At 42.5% G+C, this 18,456-nt stretch overlaps 1 pseudogene across 1 annotated transcript; it reads left to right on the top strand.

The window, feature by feature from the left end:
- Window positions 1-9,666: 9,666 nt before the first annotated feature.
- On the top strand, window positions 9,667-18,005 carry LOC147458172 (putative laccase-11; annotated as a pseudogene). Its single transcript, XR_015188203.1, has 7 exons — window positions 9,667-9,827; window positions 10,380-10,531; window positions 10,619-10,863; window positions 11,010-11,138; window positions 11,365-11,978; window positions 12,076-12,436; window positions 17,611-18,005. The product of XR_015188203.1 is annotated as a putative laccase-11 (transcript).
- Window positions 18,006-18,456: the final 451 nt, after the last annotated feature.

The raw sequence follows: 18,456 nt of genomic DNA, 5'->3' as shown, positions 1-18,456 counted from the left end.
TTTTGCCCAACTAGGATAATGTAAGGATAATATGTTAAATTCCTTGGACATTATTTATTGGGGCTAATTGACTTGGGGAGTCCTGGGTGAAATATAGTAGGTAATTCAATAGTTGATATTTTGGAGGTGCCTTAAATGACACTTAACTGACGCCTTAAATGCCACACACACACACACACACACACACACATGGCTAGTTCTGGCATGACACTATTTCTTTGGTATAATTTGTTGGGACTATTGGCCGGGGGTGCCCTTGGTGTATAACGGGCTTGAATTCACTTGGTACAATTATTTTTAGTAGGGGGTAACGTAATGGTATCTAACCTTGGGTTGTGAATTGGGCTATATAAGGGTTGAATTCACTGAATAATTCTAAAAAGTCACTAGAGGGTGGTACCATAATGGTACCTAACCCTTGTAGTTAAAAGGGGTTATGTTCATTTGGCGGGCTTCCTGGCTCTATAAACGCTATCATTTTTTGCTTAACTTCATGGTGGCTCCCTCATGACAGGTCCGCGCTACAACACCCTCTAAGTGCTGTCTCATTCTATCTCCTTAGCTCTCTCCCCCCCCCCTCTCTCTTCCTCTGTCTCTGTACTAGGTGGCATTGTTGTAGACCTCTTACCTCTTGATGATGGGCCCGCAAGCTCCCATGCTCACTTAGCAGTGGTACTGTATGCTTCTGTGGTGTATGTGCGTACTTGAGGGTTGTTATCAATACATTGGGATTGTGAGGGTGTTACCCGCAAGAGGTGTTGTGTTAAAGTGTCGGCTCTATGGCAACATGCAAGGATAAGCAGGCTATTGTGAAGCTGGTTGCTCCGACTCAATTTCAGGTGACCTATGGCATTGATAAAGACTACTTTCCAAACTATTTGGTTGTGATAGGATTCACTTGTTGTTATGGTTATATTCTTCATGCATATGCTGGAATATACATGAATGGCAACTTCTACTGTATCATTTATGGCACTGGTTTGTTTCACCTTATGGGTTTAGGAAAGGCTTTCTAGTTTATGATTAACTTATCAATGGCATATATATGTGCATCCTTTTGTGTGCGGCTGAGAAATTCCTCTTGAGATTAGGGAGAATTGGCAATACATATCTACGGGTCTTTTCATAGGCATATTTTTAGAATAACTTTTAAAGGTGGTATCCTCGTACAAACACGGGATAATTGTTGCCTTGAGTTACTGGTTTTGATAAAATATAATAACAAAAGATCTTGGGAATGGCGCTATATGATAGGGTTGAGGGGTTAATATATGGCCTAGTATACTCTGCTATGGCTGGCGTGCTAGTATGATACTGATGTTGTGCCTTTGAGTTTGTTATCAAGCTTACCATTATTTCTCGATTTCAGTCCATATTGTCCTAGTGTTATGGATATAGAGATTTAACATCTGCTCACTTAGCCATGAATGGGTGGTTGTGTACAGGGTTATGATTGACTGTGGGCATAGTGGTTATTTTGTCTATACTGTTCTAGTGTTATGGATATAGAGCTTTAACATCTCCTCACTTAGCCATGAATGGGTGGTTATGTACATGGTTATGATTCATTGTGGGCATAGTGGTTATTCCACTGATGTGTGCTTATGGGGTTGGTACCGAGCTTACCATTCTTGCTCAGATATCGTCTATGCCGACATAGTGTTATGTATGTTGATCCCTTGAAAAAGTGCTCAATTTGGCTCAAATATGGTTATTAATGGTTGTGAACAGGGTTATGACTGATTGTGGCCGATTAGGGTTAAGATAATGGTTTTGAAAGGTTGTGGATTATGGTAAATACGATTGTAAATGGGCTATTCATGAGGTTGTAAATGGCTATTTATTGGATCAAAGTTATGGACCATGGCGACTCACTTTCTTAGATTTTTGAACAAATGTGGAGCTATGGAGTATCCCAGCTTTATGTTGTATGTTTGAGGGAAGTAGCACTCATACTACTATCTTACATGTAGTTTCGACTCTGTCTAGGGAGGTATAGGACTTAATTACTAACATGAGATATAGGACTTAATTACTAACATCTTTTTATGTTAGAGGTGTCTCCAAAGTATAGATTGACTGCATGTATGAGCACTGCCACTGACCCTGAAAAAATAGCAGCAATTAATGCCAAACTTTGTAAAGTCAAAAAACAGGTATATGTGGCCCACTTCAAGGCTAAATTACTTCATAAAACTCATCTCCGGCCTTATCTCATGAGAGCTTGCAAAGCTAAAGTGGCTCCAAATGTTTTTGTCCCTTGTAAAGGAAACCATCATTGAATATATGAGTAGCTTCACATTTCTTATTATTTATCTTTGAAAACATTTTAGTTGGTGACATCTATAACATGTGGGATACCCATGCATCACTTGCATACGGTGCCAATGCTAATTGAAAGTTGCATGGGTGCAGGTGAGGGGCACCTTCTCAACTATGGTTTTCAAAGTTCCTTAGAGCGAAGATGGTGGATTTGTATATCTTCAGGCTCTTAACTCTCTTGTACTTATGGATAAGACTACTCTGTACTATGAATGGGAATTATATCACCTTTTCACTAACATAGTTTCTAGTGTCTTTTGTAATTTGAAAGAATTCTTTGGTGTTTATGCTATATTATTATTGGAACACACACACGCACACACACATTCTTACTTCACCATAAATTAAAAGACCCCCTTTTTTTGTTACCATATACATGTGCTAGTGATGTGTGTGAACACACTTAGGACTGCCGGGGCATTTTTTCCCTCATTAGGAGTTTTTCCCACGTGCATTTATTTACGCCCATCACTCTAGGGCTAACTTATCTTTCCATGGCACACTAAGTAACACACTCTCTATTGTGTGCCTTGAGTTTCCTTCGTCTTCTCCAACCTGTGTGTATTTTCCAGCAACCCTAATTCCAAGAATTGGTATCAGAGTAGGTTACATCCTCCTGGGCTTAATCGCCAGCAGCTCCAACACACGCCTGCTCACTTTCTCTGATTTCAATGAGCTTTGGTGAGCATTTGCAGGTTGACAAATATTCTAGGTTCATTTTGGGATCCGTTCCCACTACGGATAGTACTGCACAGGCTATCTCATCATTTTGTGCAAAATTTCTGTGAGTGCCATTTTTTGCAGGAACATGTCCCTTACAATCTTCTATGGTTTGTGCTATATAGCACGTGTTGTTCCTGCTTCATTTCTCCTCTTTTTGGGTAGTTTTCACATCAGGTGTAGGCATTCTCCATGGTCGAGAACAACACAGATGTGTTCAAGATATTTGTTGTTAAGGACAGATTGGATGGGGACAATTACCCTATGTGGGCTTACTTGATGCAACATGTTCTTGTGTCAAAGGATGTCTGGAATATTGTGCAAGGCACTGATGTACGCCCTTGTTATGAGGATGTGGGCGATGTTGAGGACGTTGCATGTCTTGCTGCTGTTAGAGTTGTTTTGCCTACGAAAGAACAAGCTCGTTGGGATGTAAAAGATGCACATGCTCATGCATTGATTGCGTTGTCTGTGAAGCGCACTATTACTCTTCACATTTGTTCAACAAAATCTACGAAAGAGGCTTGGGATATTCTGGCTGGTCTTTATGCAAGTTGCAATGAGGCAAAAATTGCATTGCTGCGTAAAAAGATGGAGTCGAAGATTATGCATGAGGAAGATGACATGGACACTTTCCTTGCTGGTTTCAAGGATATCAATGAGAAAATTATTTCTACAGGAGAAGTCATTTCAGGCAGTTCCCTTGTGTATACTGTTCTTGATGCCTTGCCAGATTCTTACTAGACTTTTGCTAGTACTTGGAGACTTACGACCCAAGGAAATACTAAAGTTTTCAAGTTTGATGCATTATGCACATTGATGTTGCAAGAGTCCCTTCCAAAAAAAAAAAGGACTAGACAACGTGCAATTGGGCAGGCCTTTATTGCTTCTCAAAGAAAAGGTAGTCGCTTCTCATGGTTCTTCTGTGAGTGGAAAATCACCTGTTTCTAATGCTTGTGATGTCCGCAATTTTTCTAGAAATTCTGGTGATAAGGATAAAAAGAAGATGTGTTCCCATTATTGTAAAGCTAATGATCACTTGATCAAGCAGTGTCTTAAGTTGAAGGCCAAAGAAGCTAAGAAAGAAAGAGGATGTTTCCACTACTAATGCTGGTTCCACTACAAATGCAGCTATTGTTGAGTCTTCTGTGAAAGGAGACTGTGATACTGATGCTGATGCATAATGGGTTTTTAGCACACTTATAATCCTACTGTCCATGATGCATACATGTTAGTTGCTGCAGATTCATATGTGTGGTATTTTGATAGTGGTGCTACAAAGCACATTACCTCACATCGTGATTTGTTCATCTCTCTCGAATCTGTCCCTCATGGGAATTTAGTTACTTGTGCCGACAATGCCTCTTATCCGGTTCAGAGAGTTGAATGATTGTGCTTACTATTGCAAATTGCAGTTCTTGCACACTTGTTGATGCACTTTATGTACCTGGGATCAAGAAGTATCTTTTGTTTGTATATCTGCACTTGCTAGACTTGGTCTTGTAGTCAAATTTGTGAACGAGAGATGTACAATACATGATCTCCCTTTTGGTGATGAAATTGTTGCATCTGGCATTCTATGCCGTGGGTTGTATAAGCTCACTTTGTATGACAAGTGTGTGCAGCATTTTGCAAATGCAGTTGTGGATTCGAAGGCTATTTCAGATGCGCATGCCTCTTAAAGCACCTATCAAACATGTCTCTGAAGACTGTATTTGGGTAAGATGCAGTGTTCTAAGTTTCCAAAGGATGGTTCAGTTAGGGACACATGGAGGTTGCAGCTTGTGCATAATGATGTTTGTGGGCCCATGCAAACTTCGTCCTTGGGAAATAGCCTTTACTTCGTGACTTTCATTGATGATTACTCCAGGCGCATGCATGGGTATTTCCGCTTAAAGCGAAGTCCAAAGTATTTATGTGCTTCAAACAATTTCTGGCTATGGTTAAAAATGTCTCAAAATGTACTATGGGCACCCTCCATTCCAATCGAGGGGGGGAGTATATATCTCATGAATTTAATGCATTTTTTGCTAGTTACAATGCTTTATACACCTCAACAAAATGGTCTTGCTAAGAGTAAAAACAGGTCACTTATGGAAATGACACAATGTATGGCCAAAGGTTAAGCTTTGCCTCATTCGTTTTGGCTTGAGGCCATCATGTGTGCGCCACTTATGTACTTAAGAGGTGTCCTACGAAAGCTTTGCAGTCTATGACTCCATATGAAGCATGGCATGATAGAAAGCCTTCTATTGAGCACATGTGTGTTTTTGGCTGTTTGGCACCTCAACAAAATGGTGTTGCTAAGAGGAAAGACAGGTCACTTATGGAAATGACACGATGTATGGTCAAAAGTTAAGCTTTGCCGCATTCTTTTTGGCTTGAGGCCATCATGTGTGTGCCACTTATGTACTTAACAGGTGTCCAACGAAAGCTTTGTAGTCTATGACTCCATATGAAGCATGGCATGATAGAAAGCCTTCTATTGAGCACATGCATGTTTTTGGTTGTTTGGCATATGCTTCAGTGCCACAAACACAACATAGAAAATTGGATGATAAGGCTGTCAAATGTATTTTTTTTGGTTATAGTGCTAAATGCAAAGGTTATAGGTTGTATCATCCACAAACAAAGCATATTCTGGTTTCACGGGATGTTGTGTTTGTGGAAGATTCTATTTAGCCCTTGTTGTCATGTACTAGAGATAGTAATGTAAGCTCACAAGACATTTATGACACTTTGCTGCCTCTTTTTAGTGGTGGAAGTTCAAATACAAACTCCAATGAGGCAAATGTACAAGCTATGGGAGTTTCTAAAATGTTACTAATGAGCCTATTACTGATGCGGATGTACATGATGTACTTGATGAGGAAAGGGCTGAAAATGAGTAGGCTAGAGGTATGCCAAAATGGTTGGTGCATACTTTGTGTGATAGTAAATTGGATGCACCTTTGTCTAGTCGTACTCGTTCATGTTCTTGCCATGCATTTTATGCATCAGATTGTTATGCTTTGCTTGTGTCTAGCTTACATGATGTTGAGGAACCTCTGTATTCTGATGAAGCACACATTTCAAAAAATTGGATGGCTGCCATGCAATCAAAATACGATGCACTTATAGAAAATGACACATGGACTTTATGTGATTTGCCTCTTGGAAAAAAGGCCATTGGTACAAAGTGGGTTTACAAGTTGAAACGCAAGCCGGATGGTGAGATTGATCGCTATAAGGCTCGACTTGTTGCAAAGGGTTATGCACAACAAAAAGGCATAGATTATGAAGAGACTTTTGATACTTGTCATAAGACTATTGTGCATTTTCTATGTGCATTGGAAGCTCATTTTGGTTGGGATGTATATCAATCAGACATTGTTACTGCTTTCTTGAATGGTGACATATTTGAGAAAGTTTATGTAATGCAGCCTCGCGGTTTTGTCAAGAAAGGACAAGAGGATAAGGTGGGCAAATGTAGCAAAGATTTGTATGGGTTGAAGAAATCTCCTTGTGCTTGGTATGAGAAGGCTGATACTCATTTGGTCAAATGAGGCTTTTGTAACAGTCCACCAGAAAGCACATTGTATGTAAAGCGCGAGGGTGATGTACTTCTCATTGTGGTTCTTTATGTGGATGATTTGCTGATCATTGGACCAAATGAGAGACATATTGGTGAATTTAAGACTGATTTGAATGCTACTTTCAAGATGAAAGATTTGGGGCTAATGTATCATTACTTGGGTATACAATTTAAGCAGTGTGATGGTGGTATTGCCTTGCATCAAAAAAAGTTACATAGAGACATTGCTATGTAAGTTTGGACTTGAGGATTGCAAACCTATTGCCACTCCCATGGAAAGAGGTTTGAAATTGAGTCTAAATGATGCTGGTGATCCTACAAATGTCACTCTTTAGCAAACTGCAATTGGATGCCTCATTTATGTATACAAGACCAGATATTCAGTTTGCAGTCTCATAGGTCAGCAGATTCATGCATAGCCCATGGTCTAAGCATTGGCAAGATGTCAAGAGGAATTTTCGCTACTTGAGTGGCACTTTACATCTTGGCTTGTTTTATCCCTAGGGGGGATCATTGCCGCCAAATTTGCATGCTTTTTCGGACTCAGATTGGGTTTGTTGTTTTGACACACAGTTGTCCACAAGTGGATTTTGTTTCATGCTTGGCAACTCATGCATATCATGGTTGAGCAAGAAGCAACCTACTGTTGCCACTCCCAGTTGTGAGGCTGAGTACAGGGGGGCAATCTTCATTAGCTACGATTGAGTGTGTATGGCTCAGACGCCTTATGGCTGATTTGGGTGTTGTACAAGACACTGCCAACACTATCTACACTGACAGTCAAAGCGCATTGACAGTTGCGAGGAACCCAATTTTTCATGCTCGCACAAGGCACATTGAGGTGCATTACCACTATGTCAGGGAGAGGCTCTCAGCAGGAGAGATCAGCTTGGCTTATGTGCCAACACATGACAACCTTGGAGATCTTTTCACAAGGGCATTGTCTCGTGAGAAGTTGAAGCTTTTCGCGAAGCTTTGGGCTTACTCCCCTTTGTGGGCTGATCATGTCCTCAAGGCATGGAACTTACTTGACTCTATGTGCCAGCTCTCGTTCACTGCATCGTTCCAGGGGGGATTTGTTATCATATACATGTGGTAGTGATGTGTGTGAACACACTTAGGACCGCCGGGACATTTTCTCACTCGTTTTAGGAGGTTTTTTCCCCCATGCATTTTATATAGGCCCATCACTCTAGGGCTAACTTATCTTTCCATTGCACACTAAGTAACACACTCTCTATTGTGTGCCTTAAGCTTCCTTCATCTTCTCCAAGTTGTGTGTGTTTTCCTGCAACCCTAATTCCAACATCTTTCACGAACCTTCACTTTTTTTAAAAACTTTCATTTTTTAATCCTCTCGTACATGTAATTCTCTAATTTTTTGAAATATTAAAAACCCCTCCAAGTGAATTCATGTGGTACACTTCCATAATTTAATTCCCTAGGGCATACACAAAAAGTCCACCTTGTGCAAATGACCCCAAAGAAGGGCTCCCATGCCTGACATAGAGTGGCTAGAATGCCACAATCTGAGTTGCACACAAGAGCACCTAGTGTCCAGGATCACAAACCATCTCATTATACTCCTAGTAGCACTAGGCCTATTAATTGAGTAGGGGAGTGGTTGATTATCTAGAAAGAAGAGGAGCTTATTCACCAACAAGTAGTGGGAAAACTTTCCAATCACATAAATCATCGATAAGCCCTCCATCTCTATCATTGTGTGGTTTAAGAACGGGAAAATTTTATGTGTAGGTATATGGTTATCTTGCGCACAATAGCAAATTTCATGTCGAGAATGATATTTTCATGTATAGCCATCAATACATAGGTATATGGTTATCTTGCACACAATACCAAATTTCATGTCGAGAATGATATTTTCATGTATGGCCATCAATACATAGGCAAATTGTTTTGGGTCTATCTTTCAAACCATGATGAATTTAACCAAACCCTTTACACCGGGTGGTGGCAATGACATTTGGAGCATTGTTTCTCCTTATGACCACCCTACATATAATTCTGCCCTAAAAAAGTGGGGTGTTGCCCAATACTTGCATTTATATGGAATCTTTATAAACCATCATTCATGGGAAGAAAGAAAACTTCCAACTAGATGAAACACTCCAAAGATTGTGGTTGAAATGTTGCATTTCCCGATTAGATTTAAATACAATTGTATATTACCAAGTAGGAATGAGCCAAATGAGAGATATTGTGAGAGACGACAAGTTGACAGAGCCAAACACAGTATGAACTTCGTGGTAACATTTTGTACATATTTTGTGGCATTCTTGAACAATATATTAAGAGGCCAGGCTGCAAAAATGGGCAACGGTTGAAATTTTGTGATGTTTGGACCCTTAATTCACGTTTTGGTAGTGAGGCCTCCAACAATCATCAAAATTTCAACTCCCTTTTAGCAGTCAAGTAAGTTTGGAGAAAATGTTGGTTCATTCTTGTGCTCTGGCATTTCCAGGAGATTGTGGGTCAACAGGAACTCCGTGTTAGAGATTCGTGTGAGAGAAAACTCTTTTCTACAAGCTACTAGGCTACTCGTAAACTTTGCGCGGGGGGACTTGTCAAAAAGCTATAATGGGAAGTGCTACAAATGTCAAGCAAACCTTAATTAAAGTAAGGAGGTGAAAACTTCTATGCTCAGCCCACGCTACGCATCAAAATTTCCATGTCGAATGTTCTCAGGTCAAGCATTCCACCTGGTAAAAATGTGTCTTTGGACCTCTCCACCTAGTAAGAATGTGTCTTTGGACCTCTCCACCTAGTAAGAATGTGTCTTTGGACCCCCTTAAAAAAGAAAAAAGTATTATGCCCCACACACACACACAGAGAGAGAGAGAGAGTCCTGAGAGGACCACACCACCCAACTAACCTCCTTGCGTTGAGACATTGCAAGGCAAGGCGGCTACAGCTCTCACACACTAGTGAACAATTCCCTCGAGTCAACCTGCAACGCTCTTTGCTTTCGGTCGCTACTCAACACATCTCTTATAAATAGACTAGAGCTCCAAACTTCAAAGCAAGCCAAGGCTTCCCAATTGGTGTTGCAAACCCATCTTTATCCTCATTTTCTCACACACATTTCTCAGTCATGTCTCTCATTAAGGATGGCACTGTCTTCATCCTCTTGTGCTTCTGCCTTTCCAATACCATGAGGGCTATTGCAACCACTTATCAACTAGATTGGAAGGTACATTCTCATGCAAGACACCGCGACAATCGAATGCTTTTTCAAGCATTCACATTCTCACATTCGGGCTCTCGATTGTTCATTGTAGAGCATCTCACAGCTCTTTGATAGTTGACTTTGTATTGGTTCTAAATTTGCGAGCTCATGGTTTTGGTTCTACATAGCTCACTTAATACAGATTTTTCCCTTTCTTAGTCCTCCCTTCCTTTCATTCGTAAGGAACTTGGCTCAAAAGATGCGCACACATGATATACTTCACATGTCTTCATGGAAAGAGCTGCACACCTCAATTTCTGCCTGAAACAACTCACATCAAAAGTATTCTCAAGATTGACACATCCATTTTCGATTTTGCTGTGCCAAAAGTTATGTCCAAAAAACAAAAACTCACATCCATTAGAGCACTTCAGCCCATGATCTTCAACACTATACGTCCCGGCAACTGCAACCCTGTTTGCTACCCCACTGCTCACATAAGAAGGCCTGGACTTTGCACTGTAGCAAGACATCTATCCAATTATTCTCTAAGCAATTTGCTTTGGTTTTTGACAGATACAATACACCGATGTTACACGCCTTTGCCATACCAAATCACTCGTGTCTGTCAATGGGCAATTTCCAGGTCCGACTGTGTATGTGCGAGAAGGTGACACTGTCGTTGTCAATGTTACTAACTTGGTCTCTTACAACGTCACCATTCACTGGTAATTCTCTTGTGAACAGACTTCTAAATCGCCATGATCACTCATTTAATGCAAATGTTTTCATATAATTTGCCATGATATATGCAGGCATGGAGTAAGGCAGCTAATGTCCGCATGGGCTGATGGGCCTGCATATATCACACAATGCCCCATACAAACAGGAAATTCTTACGTGCATCGATTCCAGGTTACGGGGCAGCGAGGCACTCTCTTCTGGCATGCTCACATAAGCTGGCTTCGTGCAACCTTATATGGAGCCTTCATCATTCAGCCCAAGCAAAGTGTGAACTATCCATTTAGCACTCCTACCACAGATTTTCCAATTGTTCTAGGTGAGTGCTATAAGTTTGAGTTACTTTTATTTATCAACCCTCAACTGTAAAGCGCAAAGTGTTGACCCTTGTCTATAAGTATGCCTGTTCACAATCCTTCTGTAGTCTCGCAAATAACAGGCCTTTGTATTTATGGCACTCTGCAGGAGAATGGTGGAATGCAAATGTGGAAGACGTGATAGCTGCAGCCCTAGCGAGTGGAGCAGGGTACAACATTTCCGATGCACTTACTATCAATGGACAACCGGGCGACCTATACACTTGCTCACAAGGAGGTAGAGGTTGCAAAACATTTGATGCATCTATGCACCCCCGTGATCCTGTGTGATCAAGTGGACGAATAAAAGATCCACTCAGAAATGCAAGAATTTTGTGCTACTATTCATACACACGAGAAAGGACATGCACCTACACACAAACTCACATTAATCAAGTGCAAAAACATGATTGAAAGTAGCATAATGAATGGTAACATACTCAAATCTATTTGACATTTTGCAGCAACGACGACGTTCAATGTGACACAGGGAAAAACCTACCTTTTGCGAGTAATTAACGCAGCTGTAAACTTCCAGCTCTATTTTGGAGTGGCCGGTCACAATCTAACAGTGGTGGAGGCTGATGCAGAGTACACAAAGCCTTACAACACGCCCTACATTGTATTGGCTCCTGGTCAGACCACCAATGTGCTGCTCACTGCAAACCAGACTATGGGACAATACTATATGGCAGCCTCAGTGTTCTCTCCAGCCCCAACAGGACCAGTGCCCTTTCCCCAAACCGCAACTACTGCTATTTTGAACTATGTAAATTCTACTTCCAATGCAAGCTCAAATACAAATGGTACAGCTCTTGGAGCATTGCCAACATTCCCTGCTTACAATGATGTACAAGCAGTGGGAACATTTTTCCAGGCCTTGCGTAGCCAGTCTTACTCCAAGGGCTACTATTACATGGATGTGCCGCAGGTGGTTGATGAAGACCTCTTCTTTACAGTGGGCTACTCTTTGCAGCCATGCCCAGCAGGCAGCCAATGTCAAGGGCCCTTAGGACAACGGATCTCTGCATCCATTAACAACGTTAGCTTCGTAGAACCTTCCATCTCGTTGCTACAGGTACAGACCAAACTTTCTCTATAACCTTGTGCACTTCACAAAAATTTGCCCATTGTTCATATACATGAAACTAAATGGCATATGCTGTATGCACCAGGCATATTACAATCAAATCAACAACGTGTACCAGGCGGATTTTCCAAACGAGCCACTGATCGAGTTTGACTATACGGGGACATATGCGGGAGGGTTCCAGACGGTGCTGGGGACGAGGGTGAAGGTGCTGGAGTTCAATGAGACGGTGCAGATAGTGTTTCAGGACACATCTCTGCTCTTCTTTGAGAGCCACCCGATTCACCTCCACGGTCAAAATTTCTATGTGGTGGGCAGTGGCTTGGGCAGCTACAATGCCAGCAGCGACCCGCTTTCCTTCAACCTCAATGATCCGCCCTCGCGCAACACTGTATCTGTGCCCTCAGGTGGTTGGGCTGCAGTTCGTTTCCGCACCACTAATCCTGGTGAGTAGGGGAACTCTCTCTCTCTCTCTCTCTCTCTCTCTCTCTCTCTCTCACATCTACTTAGCTAGGCTGCGTAAGCACAGCAGAAACCAGCACCGTGAGGTGGCCTGTCTGTGTCCCTCCCTCCCTTCCTCTCTTCAGTGACAGGTCTTGAGTTCAACTCTCTCGTCGGATAGATCTTTAAGGTCTCTTGGGATAGTTTCCTACGACGTTAAAATTCTCTTCTCCTCCTCCCCTCTCTCTCTCTCTCTCCCGCCAGCGACGATGTCGAATGGAGTTGTCGCGTTACTGCTAGCCATAGCCTGCTCAGGCCAAGTGGCAACCTTTAAAGTCAAGTAAACTAAGAACCACACACCCTGAGAGTCGGAGACTTAGAGAGGCAACATTTTGATTTTTTATCGCTAGGGTAAAGGAGCCATTTGTAATACATGTGCCTTTTAAAAATCATGCACGGTCCAGTTTAGAGACAAAAATTTGGAATATGTTAGGAATCTTGCTTATGTGTCAACTTGTGATTTGCTGAAAACTCTATCATTATTGGGCCTTGGATGTTTCTAACCCCTAAAAGACCTCAAAATTTAAACTTTCTCAAATTGACTGCCCAAATTAAATCAAAAAAGTATCGTCTTGGTATTACCTAATCCACCTTTGCATGAGGAATCTCATGCAAATTTCAAAGTTCAAATCTGACCAAATTTGCAAAATCCCACCCAAAATTACACTTTTTTTCTTGAGTGTCTCTAAACTGGCTCCTTTACCCTAGCTGAATGTAGAGATGTAGTGTGCGCATGTTGGACTCATGCTGATGGTCTCTAGGTAGGCTATTTGTCGCGTGCAGATCCTTTCTCGCCTAGTGACACAACAGCTAGCCTCGAGGGGAGAAGGGGGCCTCCGCACTATCTAATAGTGGGTGCAAGCGGTGGGATCTACGATCAAGAAGTGGGTACACGAATCTCGAGGCAAAGGGAGGGTCCACAAAAGGTCAAGTTCGAACGAGGACCATAGATTTGAGCCCACGACCTCGTAATTGGGAGGCTTATGAACTAATCACGCATGCGTGTGTGGTTTGTTGAAACCACTATGAGTGCCCTTGGTTATAAAGTGAGATTACATCCCCCCCTTTTTACTTTTCAACAATCAACGTCCGAACGCCTCCCTGCCTGCACTTCCCGACCGTAGATCCCACCGCTTGGGGGTCATTAGGATTCTGGGTTAGATATGGGTTACTTTTTCAAACTTCAAAGTACTTAGCTTCTGAGGAACCATCACTTTATATGTACTAGTATGGCCGGCCGCCTTCGACGGCCTCTCTCTCTCCATCACGTGCATTGGGCAACCTCTCTCTCTCTCTCTCTCTCTCTCTCTCTCTCTCTCTCTCTCTCTCTCTCTCTCTCTCTCTCGGCGGGCGCGTGCACAATCGTCGGGTCCCAATGAGCCCCCCCCCCCAACACACACACACACACACACACACACTGACCCACCACAAAAATCACAATCTCTCCCTCTCACTGATGAAGGGCGCTAATCCTAACCTCAATATATTGCTACAGACAGATACAACGTTGAAACTATAGGTTTCAAGTTACCTATAAACACCCAAGGCCCCCTATGTTATAGGCGAAGATCAAGGCACCTCCGTGCTCTTAACCTCTTGCAAGCCATGGCAACGACCATTGATTGGATGTAGCTAAAGGCCGTCAAACCCCGGCGAGCTAGGCCCTCGTTAATGGGCAAACTACATCTTTTCGGGTCATCCAATTCTGACCATCGTCATCATCACCTACGACGACATCGAAATATTGTAGACTGAGCATACAGAAGCAGCCACTTTTGGATCCAGAAACTTATTATGAGTTGCTGAACCAGATCTCCAAAATTTGTCGGCTTTTGAGGCAGCCTTGCCGCCGCCAAGCCTTCTTTAAGCTTCATGGTTGCACATGCAGCACTGGAGCCTACCACCCATTAAGGAAAAAGCGGATGCCACCACTCATGACTCATGAGATATCACCTTGAATTCTAGTGATTAGGCATAATGATTGGATCAATAATTGTAGCTTGGATGATCAAAGAGATTTCTCTTTCCCCCATCATCACATGCATTGGCATCTCTCTCTCTCTCTCTCTCTCTCTCTCTCTCTCTCTCTCTCTCTCTCTCTCCTTCACCACACGCATTGGCAACCTCTCTCTCTCCTCGTCGAGTTAAGGTCTCTTAGGATAGTTTCCTATGACGTTAAAATTCTCTTCTTCTTCTTCTTCCTCTTCTCTCTCTCTCTCTCTCTCTCTCTCTCTCTTCTCTCTCTCTCTTTCTCTCTCTCTCTCTCTCTCTCTCTCTCTCTCTCTCTCTTTCTTCTCTCTCTCTCTCTCTCTCTCTCTCTCTCCTCTCTCTCTCTCTCGTGTGTCAAACTTGGAGCAGGATTTGCTTTGTATCTCTCTCTTGCGCTTGTGGTACATGTCGCTCTCAGGAGTTAGTTCTCTTTCTCGCAACTTGAAGCACTCCTCATGCGAAGTAAGTTTAAACGCCGCCATAAATTCCCATCATTAGTATTATCCATAAATTCCCTCTCGCTCTCACTTGTCGAATGGGCTCGATAAAGTCTTTCTCTCTCTCACTCTCCGGATGCCCTCAATAAAATTCCGTCCCTCTCACTCACTAAATGCTCCCAAGAGCACCACGTGTCAAGGGGAGGTTATAGTGTGACATATGAGCCGATAGCAAGTAGCTCCCGCAAGCATCAGAAAAAACACATCAGTATGCCCAACCTCAGTTTAACTTCCTCGTCCAACTTGGTTGTTCCCTTCTTGCTCGGCACAATGGCTGTAAGGACCAACTCCTCGAGCTTGCTTTGATTGACTATCAACCATTACCTGCATCATATATGATCCACACTGCAACATTGAACTATAGCACAGAATCATGTGAGAAAACGCATAGGGAAGGTGTAAAATAGTAAAAATTCGCATAAATTTCAAAATTTTCTCACAATGTTTAGCATAGTTCAAAGGATAGCTCACATTTCCACTTATTAAACATAGGCTGCGCTGCAATGGTAGTTCACATTTGAACTCATTTTGGAAGGTTCGAGGGTAAAATAACAACATACACCTGCCTGCATAGCTACCGTTACTGAATTTTCTCTTTGTTTACTATGTCCAATGTGCCCAACCATAGGCCAGTCCTATTCGAAGGATATTTTGGCTACCCACTTGTCCCAATGCCTCTGCCTCATACTGCTGAAGAGCTTCATGGATGCAACTTGCATCCTTAAGAACCCATTGAAGATAACGTTGTGAGTAATGATTGTCCTTGCCATTGCATATATTGAAGCCAACGAATATGAGCATGGGCTGAAGGAGAATGGCTAAATCATGATGACGGAGGTTGCAAATACGTAATGGGTTATTTTTAACAGGCTCTACGCATGCCTAGTTACAAAATTGGCAATACTTGGATGCTGTGAGAAATGAAGCCGCCCTTTGTCACCCTATGTACGTTGCTATATAGCAGCCCACCTGCCCCATCTATATAGTTGCTGAGGGCGCTGCCCTCTGCTAGACCCACTCACTACCTCCCACTTCCACCCCACAGGCCCCTTATTTGCCTCTTGTTGGCTGCGAGCTGCTTATTAGAGTTGCCCCACTATCCCTGCGATACAGTTGTCCACATGGCCCATACTTCCCTTAGCCAGACCAGTCCTTCCGACTGATCTACCTCTTGCTGACTGCAGGTATCCACCCCCATGACGACCCTTGCATCCTGCAGGCTACTTTGCATGGAATGCTATGGCACCCACCCTACGCTTCGTTAGCATGCTTCCTAGAGCATCGCAAGCGCGAGCGGTGTAGTACACACACACACTTACAATGCCGGCAGGTAACTCTCTCTCTCTCTCTCTGTGTGTGTGTGTGAAAATGCGCTCGACTTCCAAAGTTCCTGTAGTAATGGGCTCTCCCTCTCATCATTCATGGCATGCCAACCTTGCTTAGTAAAGCGGAGAAGGAACAGGTTGGGGATGCAAAGCGGAGAGAGAGAGAGAGAGAGAGGAGAGAGAGAGAGAGAGAGAGAGAGAGAGAGAGAGAGAGAGAGGTCGCAGTAGAGTACCACCCTGCCCCTCGCAAGCGGATGTTTTTTTTTGCAAGAGTGGGGTACTCGAGTGAGCGGCGGTTTGTGCGGTTTGTGCACGGGGGGCACTCCTTCTCATTACACCCTCCTCTCTTTTCAAAATAAGTGAAGTGATGGGGGATTTGTCTAGTCTTGGGACGTTTTTCGGGTTAAAAATTATGGGGCCCTTGCTTTGGGAAGGTAAAGCTATATAAACCTTGACACCCGCTCGGCTGGGGAGCACTTATCAAGAAGGGCTTGTACAGAAAAGCATCTGTTTCCCATACATTTCCCTAATGTGTTGCACTAAGGTTTAAATTTTAATTTAAATGCTATTGCAATGGTGTGGAAGTTGGAGAAAATGGCGCAGAGCAGGCAGAGATTTTGAAAATTGGCCGATGGATATTGTCGCCTACAGAGCAGGCAGAGAGAATGAAATTTGTACAAGCGCTGCCGCCGTTGGAGTCCTGCAATTTTGATTAGCATGATTAGCAGTGAACAATTAGTGATGAAGGAAGCTTCAGGTAAAGTGGCAGTGCCATGCAATGGCCACTGAGGGCGCTGTTGCTTATCGCTGTAGCGATGACAGTGCGCACTGCAGCGGCGGGCTCGGTGGAAATGATCGACATTGTGCTCAGTAAAGCGGAGAAGGAACAGGAGAGAGAGAGAGAGAGAGAGAGCAAGAGAGAGAAGTGACTATTCCTTTGGAATTTAGCCTTCGGCTTGCAGTTGATGACACGTGTAAAGGTCGAACCCGTCCGCCATAATATGTTAGTAGATAAGCTCTTAAATTCTACGAAACTTTCAACTCCTTGGGGCAAGCTGGATGTCAATAAGCAGTTCGTTTCCTTCTAGAGATAACTCCGCCATTTTTGGCTGAGTTGGTTTGAGCGAGACCTCGTTTTGCATAAGCGACAAAAACGGATGAGAGAAGCTGTCCGATGTAAGGTAAAACGTAGAAATGTCAGTGTTCATTTGTGCACCTGTTCTTTTATTGAAGAGTAATAGTTGGTAGTATTATACTTTAGGACTTGAAAGCTAAAAGTAAAAGATGTCTTCTTGTTGAACTATGCAGGTGTTTGGTATATGCATTGCCATATTGATCTTCATAATCATGGGGTATGTCCATGGCGTTCATTGTGAAGAATGGAAATGGACGTCTCAAACGCTTCCGGCACCCCCTGCTGATCTACCCCCATGTTAACAAACAAGAGACTATCGCTCAAGTTTCCTTCCACTTTTTTCTCGTATTCAAGACTTCCCCTCCATAAATAAGACCCTTACATTTAACTTTTACTGATTGTCCTCCATTTGTCTCTCTCCTCTATCTCTCCATCCCAGATCTTAAAATATTGGAGCCATTGTATATTGAAAAAGGAGGTCAAATTTCCTCAACATCCACTTGATTTGATCACTATATCTCACCCATTCATAATTGTGAGTATGGCAAAAAAAAAAAAAAAAAAAAAACTATTTGCTTATTTCTTAATTTGCACTGTCCCTATATAAATTCTTACCCCATCAAAGAGAATGATACAAATCGTGAATACTATGCATTTTTGCTTTTAAAACTCACAAAATGTGAGTGAGAAATAAATTAGAAACCAAAAACGTTACATAGTGAATGCTATGCATTTTACACAAAACATGAATTAAACTTCATCTAAATTTTCTCAATAGAAATTAGCAAAAAAAGTTGTCCTGCCTTCTTCTTGTACAGGGCATACATTTTAACAAGAGATGAAGTTAACAAGCGATCTTAATCTCGAAGTAGAGGCGTTAAAAGAAACTAGTAATCGACCCGCGCGTTGCTGCGGCCAAAGAAACACTATTCTCGTAGGGCTATCTTCTCTTCCAAGTGGAACCTTATATATACTCTCTTCTTACATGTATAGTCTATCGCATTTCTAAGAGTGATGCA

Source organism: Adiantum capillus-veneris, chromosome 5 (assembly GCF_014529385.1).
Source record: "Adiantum capillus-veneris isolate H3 chromosome 5, ASM1452938v2, whole genome shotgun sequence".
Taxonomy (NCBI): domain Eukaryota; kingdom Viridiplantae; phylum Streptophyta; class Polypodiopsida; order Polypodiales; family Pteridaceae; genus Adiantum; species Adiantum capillus-veneris.
The sequence above is the reverse complement of the archived record's forward strand: the minus strand, read 5'-3'. Positions and strand labels throughout refer to the sequence as shown.